The following is a 26605-nucleotide window of genomic DNA, read 5'->3' on the forward strand; positions in this document are numbered from 1 at the left end:
GGTATGATACAATTCATTCAGTTAAGGATCATCGACATGTAACATCCATGTGGTATTCTGTGGTATATGATATGTCCCCAGTATACTGTGCTTGTCAATTGGATGATTGGCTGGACACAATATATGGGACCTGGTTGAATGTGAATCATGTAAGTTTGTTACTTCCTCATCCTCTATACCTGCAAGGCTTCATTGCTTACACACAAATCAACCACAGCTTTGCCTGGATGGATCCTGATTATTTAGCCCCATGAACATGCTGCTTTTGTGCTGACTGCAGTATACATCATTTGCGTTACTTATGGGACTAGGGGCGTTGCTCATAATATCAGTCACTGGTTTGTCCAAACTAGATTTTTCACAGGCCACAGTCATGTTGCTGGATTATATAGCATGAAACAACAGACAAACTATAATGAGTGACTTGGTTGATTGTGTTCCGTCCATGCCCCTTGGTTATTGTTCATGCTTTCAACTGGTTTGCCCTGCACAGACTTGATGTATACAAGATGCACTTATAGCTAGATTTTTGCAGTGAAAAGATATATTCACTCACTCAACACCAAAGCTCCTTTGTATGGTTGTCCTGAAAGAAAAGTTTCAGATTGTGAATTAAACTGTACTGTACTGTACTCAATTTTCAGTTAGGTTTCTAGTGTGACAATCACATCCTTTGTTGTAAATCTATCATGAAAGTAGGAGAAAAAACTTAATTTCACTTAAGTTTCCTCACATTTAGACCAATATTAACAGCAAAACAAGTAGTGACATCCAAGGCCTCTTTTGGCAATTTCAAGTCAATGACAGATTAAATGTTTTCACCTCTGGGTGATGTTTTAAGAAAGGAGGTGTTCCTTGTTGATGTAGGCTCCACTAAAGTTTAGGAGGAGGAATTGGGTAGTGAGGACATGGGCCACTTCTCAACATTGATACAATATGTGGAATCCATTCTGGTGTACCCTGCCCACATAAGAATGAAATAATGCTAAATGTAGTATAAATCTCACCAACTCCAATGCTGGAAATGACACAGGGTTACATATGCTCATTCACACACATTTGGTTTGACTTGAAATGACTTCTACTGTTCTTGTCTGAAACCCCAGGCGTAATTCCCCACATAGGTACAATGTATGAAGCCCCTGCTTAATGTCCCCCAAAATCATATTGCTAAAATATTGCTGATAGTGTTGATCTATCCAGCTCACTCACTAATCACACCATGAAGATCCCGGTCGAAAGAGGCGACTAATGGGATCGGGTGGCTGACTTGGTTGATGCATGTCATCGTATCCCAATTGCGTGGATCGATGCTCATGACGTCAGTCACTGGATTATCTTGTTCAGACTCAATTAACAGTAGACGGGAGGGAAGAACCAATTGTTTCAATCTGACTTTCCTCAGTGTCCGAGGAATGTACAATGTACAAAATGAGATTTATTTGAATGATTGATTGTTTTCTAGAAGTTGTTGAGTAAATAAAAAAACAACAACTTAGTGGATAACTTCTGGTTTTCTGCATTTAGCGACGTCTCCATGTAGATTCTTACACTGTTATGAAGCTGGAATGGTGTTTCATTCTACACAGAATCATCGCTACATGAATAAATCACAAGTTGTTATCGATAAAGTTGCACATTTTGCTTATAACCCGTTTCTATCTAGGAAAGAAGTTTAGAAAGGGATTTAGATATTCACTAATGCCGGCTGTAATGTACACTCCCAGATGACTATGAGGAGGAAATTAACCAAACTTGGCCACGACAGAGCGGGAAAAGCAAAAGCCAACAGATGTGTTTCAAAATTTCGAATCCTGAACTTGCGTTTGTAACTATGATTTTTGTGACAAACGAGCGTTGTTGGATGTGAGCCCACGTTGTTTGCCCGGTGTTTGTAATGGTAATTCATTCGCTCTATGAACAGGAATTGTGGACTTTGAATAGCATGTTGTGTCTTTTTTGTGTTGCTTTTGAAATGGTGGCAAGGCAACTCATCATAATTGTCAACGATGACGCTTCCATTAAGCGTGACATGAAAATGTAGTGACATTATAATACATTAGGTTATTTCTGTCCCTTTAACGCTCAAGAAGTTCTCATTTCAATACACCCTCAGAATGTGTGAAACAGCGCTTATTTATCCGAATTTATCTGTTTTGAAAGAAACCTGTTTTGCACGGCTGGTGAGCTATGAGGATAGTTCGTGTACAGCCGTGTGTGTGATTTCATGGGATGGGAGTGAAAGAAGTAGGGCAGGGTCTACTTGAGCACATGATTTCTCAGCGATCTACTACTACTACTACTACTACTACTACTACTACTACTACTACTACTACTACTACTACTAAACAATAATGGACATTTGAATTCAAACGTTTTACAAAAAATGCTTGCCGCAACGCTTTATAAAATGTTTACTACTACTACTACTACTACTACTGCTACTACTACTACTACTACTACTACTACTACTACTACTACTAAACAATAAATCAGGAAAATCTAGACTTGCTTCATTTATGGCTACAGCATTACAGTAAGGGCTGGGGGGAAGGGAAAATAATATGGTTCAGGGACTGTGAGACAGACTATGAAACTGCAGTCGCAAGGTCATAACTGTGTAACTAGTCATTCAATATTAAAACCTTTATTTTGCCATAAACGTGGAGTTCTCTGAGGAATGTAAGAATTATGTATCTGTATTAAGAGGATGAAAAGGTGGAAATATTTCCTTCTGCAATTCACACATTGCAAGAAAAAAAATGACACCACTACGCTGAAATATAGATTTTAGGATGAACATCACAGGTGAAGCGTCTTCATTCATTTCATCTCAGCACGTTTCGTGATGCATCTATTTGATACTCGTATTTACTCTTTGATTGCTTTGAGGGTAATACCAAGGTTAGATTATAAATGGACCTTTACCTACGGTAAAGCTCCCAAAGATGATCAGAATACGTTAGGTCTTGAAATAGTTGGTTTGTCGCGACGCTGACAAGTATGTATCATGGCGTGTCAGCTTGATGCGGGAGTAAAGCTAATACGTTTACCAGTTCGGTGAAACCCACAAGCACGTGAATAATGCCGACACACCTAGACACAAAATCAGGAAAATCTTAGATTCGAATTCGTTATCATATGTTTCTGGCACAGCAAGGTGCCTTAGACGACTGGGCCACCCGTGACCCCTAGTTATGTTATAGATGCATTTATATTAGTTATTATGCACACACGTATTAGCATTTGGACACAGACAGATTAGGTATTGTACACAGACACATTAGGTATTGTACACAGACACAGCAGGTATTATACCCAGACACAGCATGTATTGTACACAGATACAGCAGGTATTACACCCAGACACAGCAGGTATTGTACACCGACACAGCAGGTATTATACCCAGACACAGCAGGTAGTGTACACATACACAGCAGGTATTGTACACAGACACAGCAGGTAGTGTACACAGACACAGCAGGTAGTGTACACAGACACAGCAGGTATTATACCCAGACACAGCAGGTAGTGTACACCGACACAGCAGGAATTGTACACAGACACATTAGTTAACGTACATATACCTATTAGGTATTGTATACAGACACATAAGGTAGTGTACACCGACGTGTATCACGTGAGTTCTGATATAGATATGTAGTTACTACATTTTGAAGCGGCAACTATAAATCAACAGACATCTGTTTTATATGGTATTATCTGTACAATCCTCTTGTGTCCTGGTCTATTTTAAAACGTAACCGCTTGAATAATACACAAAACAGGTCGACCTTGTTTTCTCTTTGACGACTATGTTTGTTACATGCACGTTGGCTTTGAATAGCAGCAGGAAATATTTGAAGTGTGAATGCACGTTCAAACCTTTTACTTCTCCCACTAGAACGCAGGGACACAGAATTATACAAACTGGGTGTCTCTTACAAGGACAGCCATAAGTATTAGTATAACATGATGCTTGTATAGGCGAACATTCCACCAAGAACCCTTCTGTCTGTACAGGTAAGTATTACTGATGATCTCTCCCTTACCTCAATATAGCCGACAGACCTGAGTTTGGTTTAAGGCCACGCTTTCAGCTGTCGTGTCAGGTTGATGCGGGAGCAGAAAAAAAGGTGCGTGGTTACAACTTTTCTGAAACCCAGGTTCATGGGTAGCGTGCTGACGTTCTAACTCACGAACATAGGATGCTGGGACGTCTAAGGGGCACAACTCTGCAAAAGCGCATTGCGGCGGCGTATACGACTCGGAAACCCGTGTCCCTTTTTACGTGTGAAACATTATTTAATTAATTAGTCTTTATGATCTAATGAAGACAGTCTCTGCTGTTTGACAGTTTCACATTCAGTTACTCTGGAATTCGTTTACCTGCAATCATAAGTGTAATTAGTCAGAAAAAACTTTTTATTGAAACGTGTCTATGTATTTCCGTATGTATTCATACATTTCAGCTCTCGTTGACGTTGTCCACATAATTTACATATGTCATGGGCGTAATGTTAATATCTGGGAAATATGATGGCAAATATGACTGAAAGATGTTTTTTTCCAATTCATGTATGTGTGGCATAGGCCCCTGTACATTTCAGTTATACATAGTAACACACAATTGAGGCAATTGACATTGAAAAAAATACTAAGGTATGATATTAGGTCTAGTAGTATAGGTAATGATGGTTCTGGCTCACTTCAACTGGAGCCGGATTCATATACCTATATTGCTACTACAGGTAGCATTTTTTATATGTAAATGACTATGCGATTCAACGATAGTCATGAGATTAAGTTAAATTGACTCTAGCTCACCACCACCTGGAGTCTGTGATATAAATTTTTATAGGTAATGATGGTTCTGGCTCACTTCCACTGGAGCCGGATTTACATACCTACTACAGATGGAATTTTTTATGCCAAAATGATGATGCGATTCAACGATAGTCATGAGATGTATTAAACGAAACATCAATATTAATTAATAATGAATAAAATTTACTATAGCCCACGAGGATATTGGAAAGGTATAGGAGCAATAAAAAAATTAGCCACCGCGGCTAAGGTATCTAAAGATGTAGCCAAGGATTGGTTAAAGAAACAAGCGTTGTGGCAAATATATTTACCGGCACCGCGTTATATACCGAGGAAGAAGTTTGATATTTTTACAACGAATGAAGTTCATCAGGCTGACCTCTTGTTTCTTCCCCATGATAAGGTAAAACGCAATACGTATAAATACGCTTTAACAGTAGTAGATGTGGCTAGTCGATACAAAGAGGCTGAGCCATTAACCTCGAAAGATTCAACAGAAGTAGCTAATGCACTGAGCCGCATATATAAACGCGGACCGCTAAAATGGCCTAAGCTATTTCAAGTAGATCCCGGTCGCGAGTTTATGGGATCGATAACTAAACTGTTAACAAAGCACGATGTCGAAATCGTCCGTGGTAAAAAAGAGGCCCACCGCAGTCAAGCTATCGTCGAAAGATTTAACCGGACATTAGCGGAACGTTTGTTTGGCTATCAGTATGGGATCGAAATGAAATCCGAGCGATTGAGATCAACCGAATGGGTGACACGATTATCAGCCGTTGTATCAGCGCTGAATAATGAAGTGACGAGATTAATAGGGAAGAAACCATCCGATGCTATTAAAATGAAATCCGTGACTTCCGAATCTTCAGCACCGAGGAGAGGCAAAGAACGAAAACTTCCGGATAGAGTAAGGGTAAGATATTTATAACAGCCCGGTGAACTCGAGGGAGGCCTACGTCGCGCAACCGATCCCATATGGTCCCTTAAGACGTATAACATTAGTCGATTGGTTACGAAAGAAGGAGAGCCTATTCTTTATTATCTTCAAGATGGACCGGGTAGGGCATTTGTACGAGAAGAGTTGTTCATAGTTCCCGACGGTACGGTATTACCACCATAACCATAAGCATAGGTAGTTACACCATCATTATCAATCCATCTCTTTGTATCTAATTGGGATAATGATGTCTTGTTCATTCTTAATCCATATATCGTATGATCATAACTTCTTAAAGAGTTCATCTCGTGTTTGAACGTTCTACCGTTGAATAATGATTCTTTATACTGTTCTTGTTTGATATGCTTTTTCACAACATACTTCTTAACACCCTTGGCTTTTCTTATCTCTCCATTATCGGACTTTTTTATAGAATACATCTTAGGTCTTAATCCTACATACTCCGCTATAGGAGTCCCAGCACATTCATCCTTCATCTTACCTAATACCTTTTTATTTACTAGGCTGTGCAGTGGATTATCTTTAGGGTAATCGCTCGTGTCCTACATATCTATTTTTTCTGCCATATCTTTATACACATCCTCGGTTTGTATTTCCATCAACAAAGAATCTGTGTCGGTATATAACACCTCGCATCTATCGCCGTATTGCTTCTTAAGTTCGTTGTAATAAAAGTCATACATTAAGTGTTTTGACAAGTCGAGAATACTCATACTCACCGGTCTGTTGAATTTTATATTACTCTTCTGCATATGCAACGCGGCTAAGTCGTTATCGAATATCTTGCTTCTGTTAAAAGCCGGACTGGCTATAAGTTTCCTGAGTCTTTCTTCCTCATTAGATCTGACTAATTTAACATCAACACGCTTCCTTAGATTCTCCTTAGTTTTACCGAATACCGAGTTATTCATGAGCTTATATAGATTCTTTTCGAAATCGCTGGTAGCTATCTTTCTTAAATCTGTGTTCAGCCTTATATAGGGCTCCATCCAAGGGCTTTGATCAAACTTTAGAACTCTGTGTATTTTCTTTAGTTTCATACCTAACGATAGATACAACTGGAGATTTCTGTATTGAACTATATATTTTGTCTTATCCATTAAATTTGGTACGAGTTTTTCTATGTTAGCTAACCTTGTATTACCCATCAAGGAGTGTTGATATTCCGACATCCAATCTTTATCAACCATTAATCTTTCGGGAGCTAGTGGATAACTGTTATGGTCTTTATGTAAGGAATTTGGATATTCCAAGTCAACTTCTAGTATGTACCCTTTATTCTCATCATTATTATGGATATCGATATCATCGACCCACTCAAAACCACCCGTGGGTAAAGGTTGACTCATAGCCCATCCGTACAAATTGTTAGTGTCGAGATATAATATGTGCGTGTCGGGTTTACTCGGATCGTATCCTTCCACTAATTTATTATTAGCCTTAGAATACCTTTTCGCTGCCATCGATATACCCCCTCTTAATCCTTTCTCAATAAACAAGTGCATATCGTAATCTGTGAGTAGTTTTAGTTCTACACCGGTCTTCTTCAACAATGCATCCCACGATAGTCCGGGACTGGAATAGTACCATGCCGGGTCCAAGCCGTATTGTTTTAAACACGTCTTTCTAAATATCTCCAATATATCGGCGAGTAACAGTACATCGGTTTTTAAGTACAGATCGTGATAATCGCCTAAATTCTTACAACCTAATTTATCCCAGACCGTCAGAGCGTGTTCATAATCGGCATCTGTTATTCTAGATTCTGTTAAGTTACTATAGAATGATTCGAGGGGTGGTAATTCAGTTTCTTCGAATCTAGACCAAACATCCATATATTCGTAAGGATATACAACTTTTCTCAGCAGCAAATGACGAGTTATCTTATCTGTATATTGATTTGTTATCGCGAAGTCATCGGGATTGTTCGCTTTAGCTAAATTGTCCAGGGAAGATAACAGAAACTGTACGGAGTCTATGAATCTAAGCCCATTACTTTGCTTTATTCTAGATTTCCCATCCTTGTCCCTATAATGTATAGGTTTAGTCAACGAGAACGATATGTATTTTTCCATATTGTTAGGAATGCACGTTAAACCGCCGTCGGTCTTTGAGATAGCTTGCATAATGAGATGTGAATCGTATCGCCTAAGGTTATGAAACACAACAGGGATGGGTATTGTTTGAGCATTCATTTTTAGTTTCAAGTTACACTCGTTATGAGCGGCTCCCCGATAATTACCCGTGATGTGACAATGATCTCTTACGGAATCCCCATCCAGGGGTTTATTACAAACGTGACAACTCGTTGACTTCTTGTGGGCCCTCCAATCATCCCTCGTCATACGCATGGGTTTCTTACACGATAATTTTTCCCTGATTATTCTGTCTTCATTTTGTAGATATTCTAGGAACTTTCCCGCTGCATCGGGACCTCTGTAAATCACGGGAGTGTTTGTTTTCCCATCATACCTTACAACTATATATCCAAACACACAAGGAATATGTTCTTGAGTTTTGTACGTAAAACTACTATCATTATTGCGTTCGGTATTTTCCATGGATTTGATAAGCGCTTCGAAGTCGGCGTAAATTATGTACGGTACTGGCATTTGATTACAATAATGTTCAAATTTTAATATATTTTTTACCTCTTTAGGCATATCGATCCTGATAGCGGTCTGTCCAACACCTCTACAGTCTTCTTTATGCGCTTCTAATAGATCTTGTCTGCTGTACCCATGTAGGCATCTTTCGTAGAAATATTTCTTTCTAGCATGTTTTGTTTGATCGTATAATAGCCTGTTTAAACTCTTTATCCATATGTAATGATATTTTCCATCTTTTTCGATCAGAAATGAATTGATTCTGGGAATATGTTCCAGAGCGGAGCTTATCCTGTGTACAACAATTCCTTTAGAATGTCCGAAAACATTTATAGCTAAATTATTTTGCTTTTCCACCTTATCAATTTGCGATATTGGTGTAGGTTCGTCTATACCATCGAAGTTGAGTCCATCGTTTTGGGGATAGCTAGAAGGTCTATCCGGATTTTTGTCTACGGGGAACAATGCAGATCTTATCATCATTCTTAAACAATCATCAGATTTATTTTTTACGTTAATTATGGCTGGTATTTTATACTATGTAAATCATCTAACTCCTCGTTAATTTTACTCGATATGATGGGCTTAATATTGTTAACATCAATGTTGGAATTAATATCCATCTTCCAACCTCTTAGATATTTACCAACGCCGGCGGATATGGTACAAATATTAATTCTTGTTGTTTATTCTCAACATCATCATTATCATTATCATTATGTTGAATATCAAGATTATCATCATTATTATCTAGTAAAGCGATCAATTCAGCTCTTCTCATTCGAGAATAACCTCTCAGCCCACTGTTTCTCGCTCGAGCTTTGAGTTCCCTAACAGTCTAGGGTTTGTTGTATTCCAAACCGAGTAAGGTAATCAATTCAGCTTTTCTCATTCGAGAATATCCACGTAGACCACTTTGCTTTGCCATAGCTTTTAACTCTCTGACAAAAACCATTGTGGTATATGCAAAATGAGACAAATGTCTAATTGGTTGTTTTCATATATCTAAATACGTATTCTCCCCAATCTATTCCTCTCATTGATGTAATCTCTCTTCCTAGCATAAATAATCTGGTTCCTGACCCCATCAGCACCGTGTTCCTTACATAAACAATAACGACCTTTGACCCCTATCCCGCATACAGAACACGTATAGTTTATGTGTCCACGCTTGATGTAATAATTGTGTATACCGCAGTAAATATCAACACAGCGTCGATTGCATAGAGTCGTCTTCCCCATGAGTGTAAATTTGCAATTATTCATGGTTATACATCTATCATATCATTTGTCTAAATGCAAATCACAGCTACACTGGTGAGATATTGATTAGGCTATTTATAGATCATGGTTTATGCATAGCCACAGCTGTCACTGCGTAGCTATTGTATAGCTGAAAATCAATACAGCAGTCAATCCCATAATCACAAATGTGACCTCGTGGTTCTTTTGTTCCTCTGACGGTGTATAAAACTGACTCATTGTTGGTCTCGGTATTGGGTCGAGTTTTTTCCCATAAACGAGGTAGTATTCGTGCATGGCAGATTCGACATCCTTAAACTTTGGAATTGAATGTCCTTCCTTAATCAGTTTTTCATGAATAAAGTCTAATCTCTTCATTCTCTGCTGCGTATATTGTAACTGGGCTGCTTGGAGTTGTTCTAAGCTTCGTTATGTCGTTTACGCTCCTCTTCAACTTCTTTAGCGTTTGATTCCCTCATACTGGAAAATAAATAATTACTCCCCGAAAAAGCTAGAGCATTAACAACAGCTCCACCGACCATCATCGCAATTGATGCCATATTTATATTCATATAAATATTCAAATGTTTAAATACTTCATTATGTCTTCCGGGATAAGTCCTTGTTTGATGAGCATATCCTTCATTGCCATTGCGAATCCAATATCCATAACCATCATACCGATGTCATAACCATTAAAATCTAGCTTGGGAGTTGTGGCTTTGGTAATCATTTTAGCCATACGAGCATAGCCAATTGCCAAGCCGGTGACCACCGCTGAATGATACGTCGCGTTTACCAACATTTTACCGTCTGTAACTGGAGTAGTCATGCTTCTTATAGCATTATATGAGGACTAACCTCTAATTGAAATTGTTGTTGCGGCGGGGGTGACGTTTTCTCTTCTCCGGTCTTATAAAAGAACCATACAGCCGCTATACCAGCAACTCCTACTAGTGCCCATGTTTTAATCGGATTTGAATTATTTATTAATTTCGCATTCCTCGCCAGACCTCCCTTTCTTCCTGCGGCTATTTTTTTGGGACAACTCTGGGTTGTTTTTGTGGTTCCTCATTCACTTGTTGTTCCGTTTCCGCAATCTGTTGTTGCGTTTCCGCAATCTGTTGTGGTGTCACCTGTTGTGATTGTGTTTCCGCAATCTGTTGAGTCTCCATTATTATTAAGTGGGCACGTATGTTTAAATTGACAATACCTAGCCGTTATTAAAGCTGTGGTGAGTGGAGCTAAAAACATTCCGAATCTATGATAAAACTCACAGCTCACTGCGCTTATAGCGTGTTCGATGAATGGATCTTTCTCTAGAGATTTGCATAAATACATGCGATGTTCTGCCGGGATGGGGAGAAACGTACTAGCTACGACTGTGTATAGTTGTAATATAGACGACACTATCGTTTTAGTCATGGTAGCTCCCAGCCTAGACTCGTAACGCGCGTACAGTTTTTTAATCTCTTCGGTCATGTTATCAATTTTTTCGATGGTATAATTTTCTCCCAAATATTGGGAACATTTTCCACCGGCTACCAAAGCCGCGAGTCTTTCTCTATGTTTATCTAAAGATTTATCTACATCAGGCTCTTTGAGCATTTTTCGATGAGTTCGTCGCATTCCATAATGTAATACCTAAGGAGATATTTAAGTCTAACATAATATAATATGACATATCCAATACATCCTGTAATAATGAACTGTTGCGAAAAAATGATGATTTCGAACCACATTTTATGTAATATTAACTGCTAATGTTCAACTTATCGTATTTTTGCTATATTTGCTATAATTTTCCTATAATTTTGCCACATTTTGCTATCTTTTTGCTATATTTGCTACATTTTTGCTACATTTTGCTAAGCAATTGCATAAGCAGCTGGTTGATCGGTTTTTAATACGAGTTTACAGTGCTTCGTTGCCGCTAACAGTTTTCTGACTTTATCTCATTCAACCTTGGTATAAATGACGTCATTTTCGCGTAAACATTCCTCGAATGAATCTCGATCTTTGCAATGAAACAGGGCTACCCATTTGGTCTGCTCTCTGAGATCTTTCAGGACAGAGTTGTATTTTTGAGTAAGTACCCAATGCTATGTTGAGTATGCCGACCGGAGAATGCTAAATACGAAAGCATATCTTTCTTTTTTGTTAGTTCTTTACTCGCGCTGCAATCGTCTATTACGAAAAGGGTTGATTCTCCTTTGTATCTTTCGTGACATACTCGGAGACAGTCTTGTAAACGATCGCCCGGATCGACTCTGTGTACCCCGTCGTCATTCATTACCCAATCTCTCGATAAGTATGTTTTATTAACGCTTATAGTCGGGCACAGAATAATAATATGATCGAAAACGTCCCGATAATGACTTTGTAAAATATCTAGAATAAAAGCTGTTTTTCCGCAGCCCGTTTGCCCACATATGATAGCGCAGTGCGGATCTTTAGGTAAAAGATTATCAATAGATTGCTTGCACGAATCTCCCATTCTGTATATTAAGTTGCGCATCCATAATCACGTACAAATATGTTTAATTTACCAGCTGATTCCTGAAGCTTCGTTATCTGTATGGTGGCACCCTCGCTAGCATTTTCTATTCTCCTCCCACTGCCGTGTAGTTGGTCATCGTCCGTTGTTCGCATGTCTAGCCATAGCGCGTACTTCGTGGAGAGGTATTCACCCATTGATACACTTCCGAGAGACAGATCTTTCACGACCGCGTTAACTTCCGGAGAACGTTTTATAGAAGGAAGTTTTTTAATCTCATCCCACTGGTGATACGCTAGCATTCCTTGGCTATATAGTTGATTAGGAACGCCTTCGATAGTCAATTCTACTTTTGTAATCTTGGGATTGTAGAACTTCTCGGTATTTCTTTTAAACGCATCGGAGGGGTCGTCGAACAACATTAAAATACCCTTCAACGACCTCGTGGGGACGTTTAGATTTATATTCCACATCGTATCTTTTCTGTCCCTCGTGATCTTTCAGTGTCGCAGCACGCGATCGAACAAAATGGCTACACTTCCCGTATACTGGTTACTAATTTGTCTGGCTAATTTGGGATCCGTTATCATATCGTACTCCTGCGAGATATTGTCAATGGAATAGCTAGCATCTTCAGCAGCTCTGATTACTCTGCCTTAGTCATTAAAACTGAGTTCGTATTCTAACCTATCGCCTAGGGATGCTTGATAAAAAGGCATGTGGGAATCTAGTAATTCAAAGTCTAGCGGAATATAGAATCGGTTACCTAATGCGTCGGCAACGGCCTGATCTTTTACAACAGTACCATCACCACTAGAAGCATCTACGCGCAGTCTCAATGTGTTCTTATTACAAATACCTTGGTACTGTAAGTTTTCCCGCTCTTTATCCGTTCTCCAGAGATCCATGTAACAATAGTATACATCGCTATCGTCGATACTCAAAACCTCATTACCGCTAATTTTAATAGCGATTTTCTTAACGATAGTATGACCTACGTTCTGAACGGACTCCCTGTTAACGTCGGTAGAAGTCAAAACAATCGTAAATGCTAGTCGGACAGTTCCCGGAACTAACACATCGTGTGCGCCGAGATTAGGAAAGCAAACCAGAAGCGTTTGATTCTGATCGATGGTACTAGGGTTATTAGTTATAGTTACAGACTGACGAATTGCCTTGACCCCTAATGGATCTCGAAGTCTACGTTGTGGGTTTAACTTGCGTCCGTATTACGAAGACATTGTTATATTGAAATTATATAACCATATGTTTGATATAAAAATGGGTGATTTTGAACTAGATACCTTTGATAACTTTGATAACCAGAATCCAATCGAAGATACTAATGAAATCAGGTTAAGTAGTCTTAACGATGAAATATTAAAATCAACCGTCGATGATTATTACGATGCCTTAAAAGAAAAAGATAAAAATTATGTTATCCCAATAGGTCGTGACTATTCAAAGTTTATGCTAGATAGTAAAGGAACATTGCGAGTGCGTGACTCTCCGCATATTGATCTTATGCATTATAGTACTCGTATGCCCCTAGCCTTGTCTACTATAGCCGGCAGACATAGCCGCGAGTTTGTTCGTGATAAATTAGGTTTTGTAGAATACGGACGAGCACCCGCGAAGACTACTAAGGTTCTTAAGACTGTGCGGGAAGAACTCCGTAATACAGATGATGTGGGAGTGGCCTCGAAAGGACTCGGAGAAATCTTGGCCACCATTAATGATCCTCAGTTAGAGTTATCACCATCCTTAGAGAACGATATTAGGGAATTACGAGGTCTTGACAAGGCAATGCAAACAATGCGGGGAGAACTCACCAATAATACAGCCAAGCTATCAGAACTCAACAAGCATATAGCTTACGAGAAAACAAAACTTGAACAGGCGGGCGATGAGTTCAGTAGACGCCGCGTAGCGAAAAGAATACGTGACTTAGAAGACGAAAGATCGGCCCGCCTCGAAGCGGCATCCAGTAATGAAAAGGCACTTCGTTCACAAATCAGTAGAATTCGAGAAACTATCGATCGAGTCCTCAACGATGACACTACACTGGCCGATAAAATTAAAACATTGTTCAGAGAACAGGGAATAACAATTACCAGTATTTTAACCGCGTTGGGATTTATTATATCGACTTTGACTCTCGCGTTAACAGGTGGTGGTACACCGCCCACACCGCCTAACGATAAAAACGGGATAAAAGAGTGGATAAAAAAGCATTTAAAAGCATTAGGTTCAGCACTGGGAAAGCTCGTTGAGAAAGCCGTGGCTGCACTTCCCGGTATAATAGGTAGTGTTGTTTCCTGGCTATTGAATTTATTAGCTAAGACCACCACTTGGCTTAGTCAAAACTTGTGGGGGTTGATCGTAGCAATTGCAGGGCTGTTGTACGTATTCGCTAAGAACTATTTAACCAAATCATGAGTAAACCAACCGTGACTCCACCCACTACAAGCGCTGTTTGTTCATCGATATGTTGTTGATTTTTAGCCGCAATATGCGGTGACACTTGTACATCAGTAGATGTTTGTGAAACATGTGGTGTTTGTGGCTTGACTATTCCCTTTTCGCCCGTGATCGTTTGCGTTATTAATTCGACGTTCATATCTGAATTTATACCTGGTTTTTGTTGATCGGTAGCAATAACAATTTTATTATTATAGCCTATCACTTGACCGATCTTAAGTTCCATATTACTCGGAGACATGTATAGTCCCGGTGCATAAACAAAGTCCACTTTGGATTGAGCGTACTGTAATACATCTTGAAAACGCTTTATAGACGACGGTATGTCAACTGGTGAATTAATGTCGTCCTCCACGTTTGCGACAAACTGTTTTTGCCAACGAACGCCGTCCCAGTACCGATAATGGACGTTCGTGTTTGCGATTGTGCACCGAGAATTGCCCATACATAAGTTCTTATCGATTCATTAACTCTTTCAAATCCTGGGTTAGTAAAATTATTTTCCGTTTTATCATTAAGAAATTCATTCCAAGCGTCTGTTGTATCGTTTGGATTCACAAACTTTGTTATAATATAAGGAATGCAAAGTTTAACTGATTCTGCCAAAATTGCATCGGATTGTGAAACCAATCGTTCACCATTTTATCGTTAGTTGCCGTGAAACTGTATTTTTCAAAGATATCGTGGAATTTAACGGTAAATTCAGCTCCAGAGGCAGTTACTATAATCGATTGATTAGTAATGTATCTCGATTTCATATTTAAGTTATGATATAGTATCATTGTATATCTAATATGTATGTTACACTCCCGGGAATAACAAATGGTCAGTCTATTGAACTATCGGATAACTCGGATGGACAACTCGAAGTAGCTCTATGCGATGTAACGTATTACCCACGGTGGACCAATATAAGTGCTGCGAGAGGTAATAGTAAGATGGTTATAACAGATAAACAAAATCTTATTGAAAAATTCATTACTATACCTGATGGGTATTACAGCGTATGCTCACTCAATGGGACAGTGAAAATCGGCACTGGAGAGAAAGGTGTACGGATTGAAATGAACTTATCAGCTACACTTGGATTTACACGATTTTCACAAGGAATTATATATTTATTCAGTGCAACATCTGATGGAGATACATTACCCGATTTAGTTCCCTATAAAGAGTTGTTCATCCATCTTGATCAAATAAGCACGACGGATAATATTCAACTAGAAAGTCCTTCAACTCTACTCAGAAGTGTTCCAGTGAAAAATGAAAAATATAATAGCGGTAGAACGGAATCTTTCTTGTCATTACAATATAAAAAATTGAAGCGGGGTATTATTTCAGACCTCAAAATTTCTGTATTAGATGTAAAACATCAACCTGTACATATAGGATACTTAAGTGTAACACTCCATATTAAAAATAATGGTTGATTCCATATTTAAGTTATGATATAGTATCATTGTATATTTGATATGTATGTTACACTCCTGGGAATAACAAATAGTCAGTCTATTCAACTGCTTCGTACTATCGATAACTCGGATGGACAACTCGAAGTCGCTCTATGCGATGTAACATATTACCCACGGTGGACCAATATAAATGCTACGAGGGGTTATAATAATGAGACAGAAATAAATGGTCAAAAATACATTATACCTGAAGGGTATTACAGCGTATGCTCACTCAATGATGAATTTTTTAAGCCTAATGGAATTAGTCTAACACAAAATGAGTCAAATGCGTTACTGATTTTAAACGCTGGAAAAAAGGATGTAAAGCTTTACGAGAACTTAGCATACACATTTGGATGGAGAGGAGTAATAACATTACTCAAGACATCAGATCAGGGACTAGATTCACCCGATTTAGTTCCCTATAAAGAGTTGTGCATCCATCTTGATCAAATCAGTACGACGGATAATATTCAACAAGAAAGTCCTTCAACTCTACTCAGAAGTGTTCCAGTGAAAGATGAAAAATATAATAGCGGTAGAACAGCATCTTTCTCAACATTACAATATGAAAAAATTGAAGCGGGGTATTATTTCAGACCTCAAAATTTCTGTATTAGATGTAAAGCATCAACGTGTACATATAGGATACTGAAGTGTATCACTCCTTATTATAAATAATGGTTGATGCATCAGGCCAATGACAATGTAATACAATTGCGCTTTCCGATCTCGGAGACACAGAAGGATTCGGTAAACCCGGTAGCAATGGTAAGTTATACGCTTTACACTTACACGATAATGTATACAAGCGGAAAGAAGTTATATTCCCGGAAAATCTAGAAGATTTAAGCGATGTCGATGTTAGTAGACTCCTTAAAACCACCCCGTACAATATTATTTACAACAGTGAGAATAAATGGACTATGGTCGAAGCAAACATCAAGTGGCTACTGAATATCACCATTACCCCACCTTATGTGATGATGGGTAAGGGACATTATTTAACTAAGATAATAAATAGTGGTATCGTACTCACGGCCTATATCCCCTCAAAACGAAAAAGTGTGTTAGTCACTCCCCTGCCAGAAAAACCAGGTCATATGTTATATAGTCGTCCGGCAATCCAAAATGTTGGTTTAAATTTGATTGCTGAATTCGATGATATTAAAGTTAACTTGAGTGCAATACCTAATATTTCTACGCTTATTATTGAAGTCTTGTTCGGAGATGCACCGGTACATGCTTTCGAAATATTACCAGGTCTATCGATTTAATGGCTCAAGAAACACGAGCGTCAACGTTGCAGTATTATTCATGTCGGAGCATCACCCGTTGCAACCCTCGAGGGGGTTCAAATTATTAAAAGTGGTAGTATTTCTCTTTCTAAGATATTCTTGCCGCATAATATACATTTGATAAGGTTGATGTATACTCTCAAAACATTTAAGCAAGACCAATTAAAGACTATTATATATTCATAATATACACTATGAGTTTATATCCAGCGCTCGATGAAGCAATTGAAAAGATGGAAACTGTTGATGGATTTCGATTACATCAAATAAGCGACATAAAACATCGAATAGAGAAGGATAGGGAGTTTAGACTTGGATTGTATAAAAAGTATCGCAGAGCTGTGAATGCTCTGGACAGAGTTGACACCGCTCTTGTAGTGGCTGGCATGGGACTCGGTGTAGCTGGTGTCGGTTTACTATCAACTATAATCGCCGCGCCTATCGTGCTCGGCATGGAAATAACCGCCGGAGTCTCAGGACTGGCAGGAATAGCGATAAAATTCATTTCTCGTAGGTTGCAAAAGAAAGCATTAAAACACGATAGTATTCGGATACTTGCCAAAGCAAAGTTGAACAGCATTGAGGATCATATTTCGACAGCAATGGCCGATTGTAAGATATCCGAGGATGAGTTTCGTTTAGTGTTGTCAGAACTCACCAAATACAATGAAATGAAGCAGGAGATTCGATCAAAATCTCGTAAGACCAATGGTATTAGCGAAGATGAGAAAAAAAAGTTCATAGAACAGGGGAGGCAACAAGCACGTCAATTATTCCGTGCCAAAACCAAAGAACTGGTTGGAGATTAAAAATAAATTGCTTACTATCGTTTGATCACATTTAGACAAATGCTTACATAAATATATATAATAATGGAAAAAGCTATTAAATGGAGAGAATTACCACAAGGTTTTTATTATATCAGTGATGTCAAACCAACCAAATACGGTACTCAATTGTTTCTTATCAATTTACAAGAAGAGTGTAGTTATATAGTCTGATCTCCTAGTAAAATGAACGAAGAACTTAATAAAAATGTTGAATATCGCTTTATCGATAAAAATAATGAAGAATATTTTTATTACCATTTTATTACTCCAGGTGGTGGTGAGCTAGAGTCAATTTAACTTAATCTCACGACTATCGTTGAATCGCATAGTCATTTACACATAAAAAATGCTACCTGTAGTAGCAGTATAGGTATATGAATCCGGCTCGAGTTGAAGTGAGCCAGAACCATCATTACCTATACTACTGGTCTTTGTACTATATTTCTGAGTATACAGTCATTTTTGCCAGAAAAGGGATTGCTGAAGGTATTAACGCATGGATTGATATAAAGTATAACAGGTATATGCTTCTGTCTTCATGATCCGTAAAACATGGGATGAACACAAAATGGACTTCGTCCTCAATAGAACCATTGCTACATAGCCGACAACAGCTTTGAGAATAAACAATCTTCTCTTCTGCCCAGATTTCTCCGTATAGGCAATTCACTTAATCTTAACAGGGACGTACTTTGATGGTCTCTATTTCTGTAAGCTGTAATATAATACTGCACAACCAATACTATCTTAACGTGCGAATAATACCTTAATTTACAAGACTCTTAAATTTTCATCTGAATGAACTCTTTGTTACACTATAACAAACGGTGTCTGAACAGCTACAAGAGAAAATTAACATCACCAATATTCTGCTCGTGCCAAATATAACCAAATCCATAAATGTCGAGTAAATATTTCGCATGAGTAATTCTGCCACATTCATCCAGCATTAACAAATAACACAATCGGGGATATCTTTCATTCTTCATTCTGAAAGGTTTACACCAGTATTTAACACACTTCATATGATAATCCAAAGGCAAACCATATCTTCCACATTAAGCCAATATCGCTGTGCTAGATACATATTTACTAACTCTAAAAACAAATTTACATAAATTAGTATGAAAAGTTACCACAGATTTGCAACCCCAGATATCCGCACCATAAAGAAGGATGGGCTTTATCAATGGGCCTTAACATCAAACAATTTAAATAAAATGTTAACTGGAATATTTATAAAGTGAAACTGCCTCTATTTAATGGCAAACAAAGCTTTAATCTTGTGTGTATTAATGTATTTAGACCAAGACAGAATACCCAGATGACTATAGTAAGTACTAACATTAATACGCTTATAATTCAAAAACATTTGTTCATCATCCCCTTGAAGAGTCAGGCACCTTATCTGTACACCGAAATTTCGGTTTTAGACATTTTAATTTCAAATCCCCACATTTTACAAAAAATGGGTAAAATATCAATTTTTCAGTGCAGACCTATCACAGTTTCATCAAAAATACACAAATCATCTGCATATAGTAAAAGTAATATGTCTATGAATTCCTCTCCGATAAAGAATCCTCGCAAATTACTACTTTCTGTCATACACTGTAATTCAAGGATAAACATCGTGAACCGAAAGGCACTCAACTCACAGCCCTGTCGAACACCGATCAGTGATTCAAAATAATCTGATAGAGAGGTTTTTGATGTCCTGACAGCACACTGAATCTTGGAGCAGAGATCCTTCAAAACCACCAATAAACGACCGTGTATTTCATTTTTCTTTACTGAATACCCCGACGTTTAGAGAGATACGTTTGTTCTAAACACTGTAAAGTAAATATGTTGTCAATTGTACTGTTCGGCTTCGAAATCCGGCCTGAGCTTCAGGAATTGTGTCATTGTTATTTAATATTGTTGTCATCAACATTCCAAATACATCCATCATCGTTTTTCTTCTACAATTACTGACATCATTTATATTATCTTTCTTATGCAGAGGAACTATCACTACTGAACGGTAAAAGAAACGTCACCCCAAGTAACATTGTATGAAAAGTTGTCATTTAAATATCTGGGTAATGTTTGTCAAAGTTTCTAAAATTTAACATTACCTTGAAAATGAATTTTGATGATAAAAAAATCAAGCAGAAGAAATTAGCGACACCAAGCCCTTGGACGATTGCAAGCTGGACAAACCGCCCGGCGCCCGACCATATACAGGTCCCAGCTACGGTACCAGACCACCAACACTACAGATGACCGACCACATAGTGGAAGACCAAGGGTCACCATCCGACGTCAAGATCGTCAGATCTGACGAGTAGACACCTCCACTATCACAGGCCACACCGAGGACCCATTCTGACACCACGTCATCGCCGGGACTGTCTTCAGTGGGCACACAGCACCAGCATTGGCGCCACCAGCAGTGGAGAAGAGTTCTCGTCTCAGACGAGAGCCGTTACTGTATCTCAATAGCAGATGCAGGGAGAGCGTCTGGCGACGCCGTGGGGAACGTTATTCGGATGCTTGTGTTGTTGAGAGAGACTCGTGGGGTGGTCCGAGCATCATGGTGTGAGGTGGAATTGGTCTTGCACAGATGGGCGACCCTGTGGTCTTCCAGAACATCGACCCAGGGAGAGGCAATGGTGTCACAGCAGCTCGGTACATTGATCAAGTCTTGAAACCACGTCGCTGCAACCACGAGTTTCAGCATTATAACGCCCGTGCCCACACTGCGAGAGGAACAAGACACTCCCTCCAGCAAAATGGCATTAGAACCATGCAGTGGCCTGCCCTCAGTCCCGATTTAAATCCCACTGAGCACCTGTCGGACGAGATTCAAAGTCGGCTGAATGACGTCCAACCAAGGCCGACAACTGCAACTGAACTGCGTCAGGCGTACCACAGAGTGTGGGCTCAAGTGCCTATGGCCTTCATCAACCGCCTCATCCATTCCATGTATCTACGTTGCACGGCAGTCATCAATGTACATGGCGGACACACGAGATACTGACTTGTGATGCCATTTTCTCAGAGACTAGAGTTGTGTTTCACTTTAAGAACATTTGTCACTTTAATTGTAACCTTGATGATAAGTTTTGCCAAGTTTCATCTTTTTAGTATGTCTCAAAGTATGTTTACAGTGTTTGGACAAATAAGGTTTCTTATATATCTATCCATGGTGACGGTTCTCTTGGGGGTCAGTATATTAAATCCCTTGCCGACTCGTAGGGGAATACACCGTTATGCACAATCCTATTAAAACTATAGTTTTAGTATGCTATGATTAAAGTGCTGCAACATTTTACCATTTCAGGAAAAATTCCATTCGGTCCTGCCGATTTACCCAATTGAAAGTTATGCATAACTGATGATAATTCTTCTCCTGATAGATCAGCAGCATTCAGGAGACTAATCATATCATCATGACATTACGAGGATACTTCGCCTGTCTCACAATCCCTGAGCCATTATATTCCCTCCCGCCTACCTCTTTCCGTAATGCAAAAGCCCCAGATGAAGCAAGTCTTGATTTTTTTCAGGTTCGAAATCTCGCATCTCACTCCTTTTCAATCCCAATTCGAGTTATATGAATCGGTGACAAGGCTCAGAGATTTGGTTGACAACGTGTCATCGTCCTCGACGGAGTGGATGGCTGCTCATAATATCAATCCTTGGCCCATCTGGTCAATACTCGATAAGTTAGGATATTTCTGAGTGACAAACGAACGGACGGACGAACAGATGAACGACCGAACGACGGAGCGAGCGAGCGAGCGAACGAAGGAAGGAAGGAAGGAAGGAAGGAAGACATCCAGTGAGATGTGACCATCACAGACTCCCAGGACTCGTCCTTCAGCCTTCCCTATGTTGTACAGTCCCATCTCTCTGACGATGTCCCACTGTGCCTTGTATCTACCATGAGTACTCGATAGGGAGCTGAGGGTGTAACAGCTAGGCACGCTGATTCGCAAAATCAAAATGACAGAATGACAATGGTCTGTTCCTTATTTCTTTTTCTGAATATCGTTAATATATTAGAGATACATGTAGTTTCCTTATCGTTTTGAGGACGTCAGAATTGATTAAACAGAAAGAGCACTTCTCGGAAAGGTATTAGTGTGAGTGAGTGAGTGAGTTTTGTTTAACGCGGCTTTTAACAGTATGCCACTTATATCACGGCGTGTCAGCTTAGTGTGGGAGGAAAGCCGAAGTGATGCAGGTCTCAGACGTTTACCACTTCAGTGAAACCCACGAGCACGGGTATGGTGCTGACAAACCTAGAAACATAATCGGGGAGAACCGGGATTCGAACCCACAATCATAGGTTTCTGGCGTGCCCAAGGGACGTATTAGTGTGACATTGCAGGTTATATGCAAATGTTGATCCTAGGATCAAGTCCTAAAATAGATATTCAGTAATAGGAAACATCTTCATCAGGGCTTGGCCATGATGTCAGGGCGAACAAATGGCTACAGGAGTCCCCATGTCAGTTGTTCATACAGACGCTGTTGTAATGAAAATCACTTCTTGAGTGTCCCTTACAACATGTATGACCTGTCCGTACCTAGTAGTAAGCACTCCCTCTCGCATCGAGGTCGTCAGTGTCTTAATGATGTCACGCAGGGTGAGTCGCCATTCGTTCAGAGCCTGAATCACCTCTCCATCATCTGAGGGTGTGGGCCATGCCAGATATGCTCAATGGCTGAACGTGCTCGCTAAATGTAGTGTTCAGGAAGTCACGTACAGAACGTGCCCACAGTCGCCAGCTCTCCAGATGACACAAGTCACGTGTCGAGCACGACGTGGTCACATATTGAAACACTTTCGCTCTTCTCACATAAATAAAAGCGACAAAATCCTTTCAGTAATCGTAGAATCTCTTTGCTGAAAGCGGAGTCCGTTATACGATTCCCACTGTATCATTAGCATGTACTTATAAATCACTAACAATTATTGATGATGCCAGGTGTTCGTGAAAGGGTGAATGTATCCTGCTCCACCGGTGGCAGTCGTAACAAACACATGCAAAAACAAGCGCTCTCTTGAACAAACGCGGGAACATATGGTACAAGTCAAAATAGGGCATTGTGTTTGCCACTGATGTGTCAACTATTGATACTACATCTGTATCATAAATCGTTTTGTGAGTTTTACTGAGGCCTTGACTATTGGAACCCTGACCAAAAAGACCTTAACTCCAGAGTCATGTGGCAGCTTTGATTTTGTTTGTTTGCTTGTTTGTTTAACGCCGCACTCAGCAATATTCCAACTATATGACGGCGGTCTGTAAATATTCGAGACAATGTGATTGACATCGTTTGCATCGATCCACGCAATTGGGATCGATGACATGCATCAACCAAGTCAGCGAGCCTGACCATCCGATCCCGCTAGTCGCCTCTTACGACAAGCATAGTCGCCTCTTACAGCAAGCATGGTTTGCTGAAGACCTATTCTACCTCGGATCTTCACGGGTCTGGCAGCTTTGTAATCCTCATAGAAATAACATCTATTTCACGGTTACCAGCCTCGGACAACTTTGTGGTTGCGTTGGGGGCTATGGTTCTCCAATTGCTTGCATAAGATTGTGTTTGTTAATGTTTTTGGAAATTTGTGAAACATCTCTCCTTGCTGTGTGAGTGATTGCCAGTGTTGTTTGGTGTAGTGGCCATGTAAAGTTACCCGAATTACCTTAATCAAGTCTCAAAGGACAAAGCACTAGCTCTACGAATCTGTTGGAGCTCATGCACTCCAGTCACATCAGGTAGTTCTGGACAATAGCTGCGTTAAGGGTTACATCGTTTATTATGCATCACTACTAAGGGCTGCGAGTCGACCCGTTAGAAAAGTCTGCAAAGGACTACATCTCCGATTGGCTATAAATAATAAAATGTTTGTAAACATTTAGTTACAAATCTCTAAGTTAATGATTTACCTCGTTTCGTGAGATCGCAAGCTTGTTTCCCAAACCCGTTTTGATTTCGATCTGGAATACTTATTCAAATTACGCTTTCGATCAGAAAAGTAAATCTTATGGCGCACATCGGCAGACTTTTCAAACGGGTCGACTCGCTGCCTCAGTAGTGACCTTGTGTAATAAATGGTTTCATAGACTGTATGTTAGCATACACATAAACTGACTTAGCAAAAGAAAATATACAGATCAGATTTTAAAATGACGACACAACAGACTCCCCCAAAGCAATCTTTAGAACCATAAGTAAATAATATTATTACCACGACATCGTGAGTCTTAGCATACTCTTATGTGGTTCGCTGATCAACCTTTCGCTGATATATGACCAAGGTCACATGAGGTACTATATATACATCCACAATGTGAACCAAAGGATTTGATTAATTTCACTCTTCTGATAAGCAGTCAATTACTGGTGGGAACACTTACATCAATTCAAATATACATAAACATAGCCCTGTTTCATTGACCTGGAAGTATCTTTATTAGGACGGTTTCCGTTCACATTCGGGACAATTACAAACAGAATTTGCCATTGGTAGTAGGCACCTCTCTTAAACTAGTAGGGGATTCTGATATATGATATGTGAATGAAGACATCGAGACAGTTCACGGTTATGCTTGTAAAGACTTTTAGTGTGTGAAACTATATCAACTCCATGTGGTCTGAATAAACCTTGGGAGATACCCACTATATATTTTGGCATTTAACGGTGTGTTAAATATTAGTCTTAAATGTTACCACTCGGCGTGCGGACATTTTAATGAATTATTACATGCATCTGAAAGGGGTATAATTACCTGGGTTACAAAATTGCAGATTAAATTTGAAGTTGCACTTTTGCCAACCGTGCAATACTCAAGATGAAGAAAGTGTTCAATTTTCCCCCGTGAATTCATACTACGGCTTAATATGAGCAAGACTGACATTGTACAATTTCTAGTGGTTCTAAAGCATACACATACGGGTTTTTAACTGTTAGTTGGGTTTTAAAATGAAATCAGTATGATCCAATGTGATAAGTTAATGTCAAGTAAGCAAGAAATAGTATTCATAATATCAGCATGTAAGTCCTTTATGCAATATGCTTGTCAAACAAAGTTATTGTGCTAGCTACTGAACTATGGATGTTGCCGTGGGCCATATTTTGTTAGTTTGTTTGTTGTTTGACGCCGAACTCAGCAATATTCCAGCTACATGAGGGCGGTCTGTAAATAATCGAGTCCGGACCAGACAATCCAGTGATCGACATCATGAGCATCGATCCTTTTACCGCAAGCATGGGTTGCTGAAAACCTCTTATACCCTGGATCTTCACGGGTCCGGTGGACCATATACTGTATATGGGTCGACGGCCTACTCCCTCGCGAATAAAGATTGATTGATTGATGTGTGATTATTAAATATACTGTAAAATAATCAAATAAAACAATTTCATTTTCAAAACATATATTGTTACTAGTATCTGTCTTGGCTCAGCGTAAATGTTAATTTTAATCCTAAAGGCGGACATTCATATAGTGTAAGTACACTATAATCACTACCAAATAACTTAATTGAATCCAAAACAGAGGCTGTGTGCTTTAAAACAAAAAGTTTTAAATCACCGTACGTTATTGTCATTGATATTATCTTTATAAGTAAACTATAAGTTTTAAAAGCAGTCAATGCGTTACGTTTACCACTAGACGCTTGTCGTTGTAGTGTTTCATCAGTTATTTAGATGGGTTACATTCTCTGACAGAGCAGGAAACTGTACACATTCTACCAAAGGACTCAGTGCATTCTGGGTATGGTTCCTTCCAACAATGAAAGTAAACAGAAATTAAGATCAAAGGATTCCAAACGCTAGATTTTTGGTGCTATACTTTGATCAATTCAAGGTTTTTAGTTTATTCAACTGGAATGAAATTGTGTTTCAGAAACGTCACCTACTCCTCATGTCCAAACAGCAGCAGCAGTTATTCACCGAGATTATAACGCCATTGTGAAGATTCGATTTACACACAGTTGGGCCACATACATTTTTCAGCGATGCATAATATAGTTGCACACATTTGTCCTTCTAGAGGTATAAACAAACGTAGTAATAGATCCAGGTATGTTGGACATTTACCTGCCAGGATTGGCCGAGAATATACCAAGTGTCCATAACGCTTGTCCTTCAGAAACTATTTCCTGTTTAGAGACAGATTAGATCCCATTATATCGAGAAGAACGACCCTTGAATCGCACAATGTGTTCACGAGGTTAGTAGTGACGTCAGGGCCGTCTATTGACCCGCCGTACATTAGCCAGGCAGTGTGCACAATATGATTCGCTAAACGGCATAGATTAAATCTAAATTATTCAAAAAGGTAACTCGGTTTAGTGATCTGGACATTTCGTTTAGTTTAGTTTCTGGAGCGCATCTC

The sequence above is a fragment of the Haliotis cracherodii genome, unplaced genomic scaffold (assembly GCF_022045235.1).
Source record: "Haliotis cracherodii isolate W230 unplaced genomic scaffold, xgHalCrac1.p SCAF_1, whole genome shotgun sequence".
Classification (NCBI taxonomy): domain Eukaryota; kingdom Metazoa; phylum Mollusca; class Gastropoda; order Lepetellida; family Haliotidae; genus Haliotis; species Haliotis cracherodii.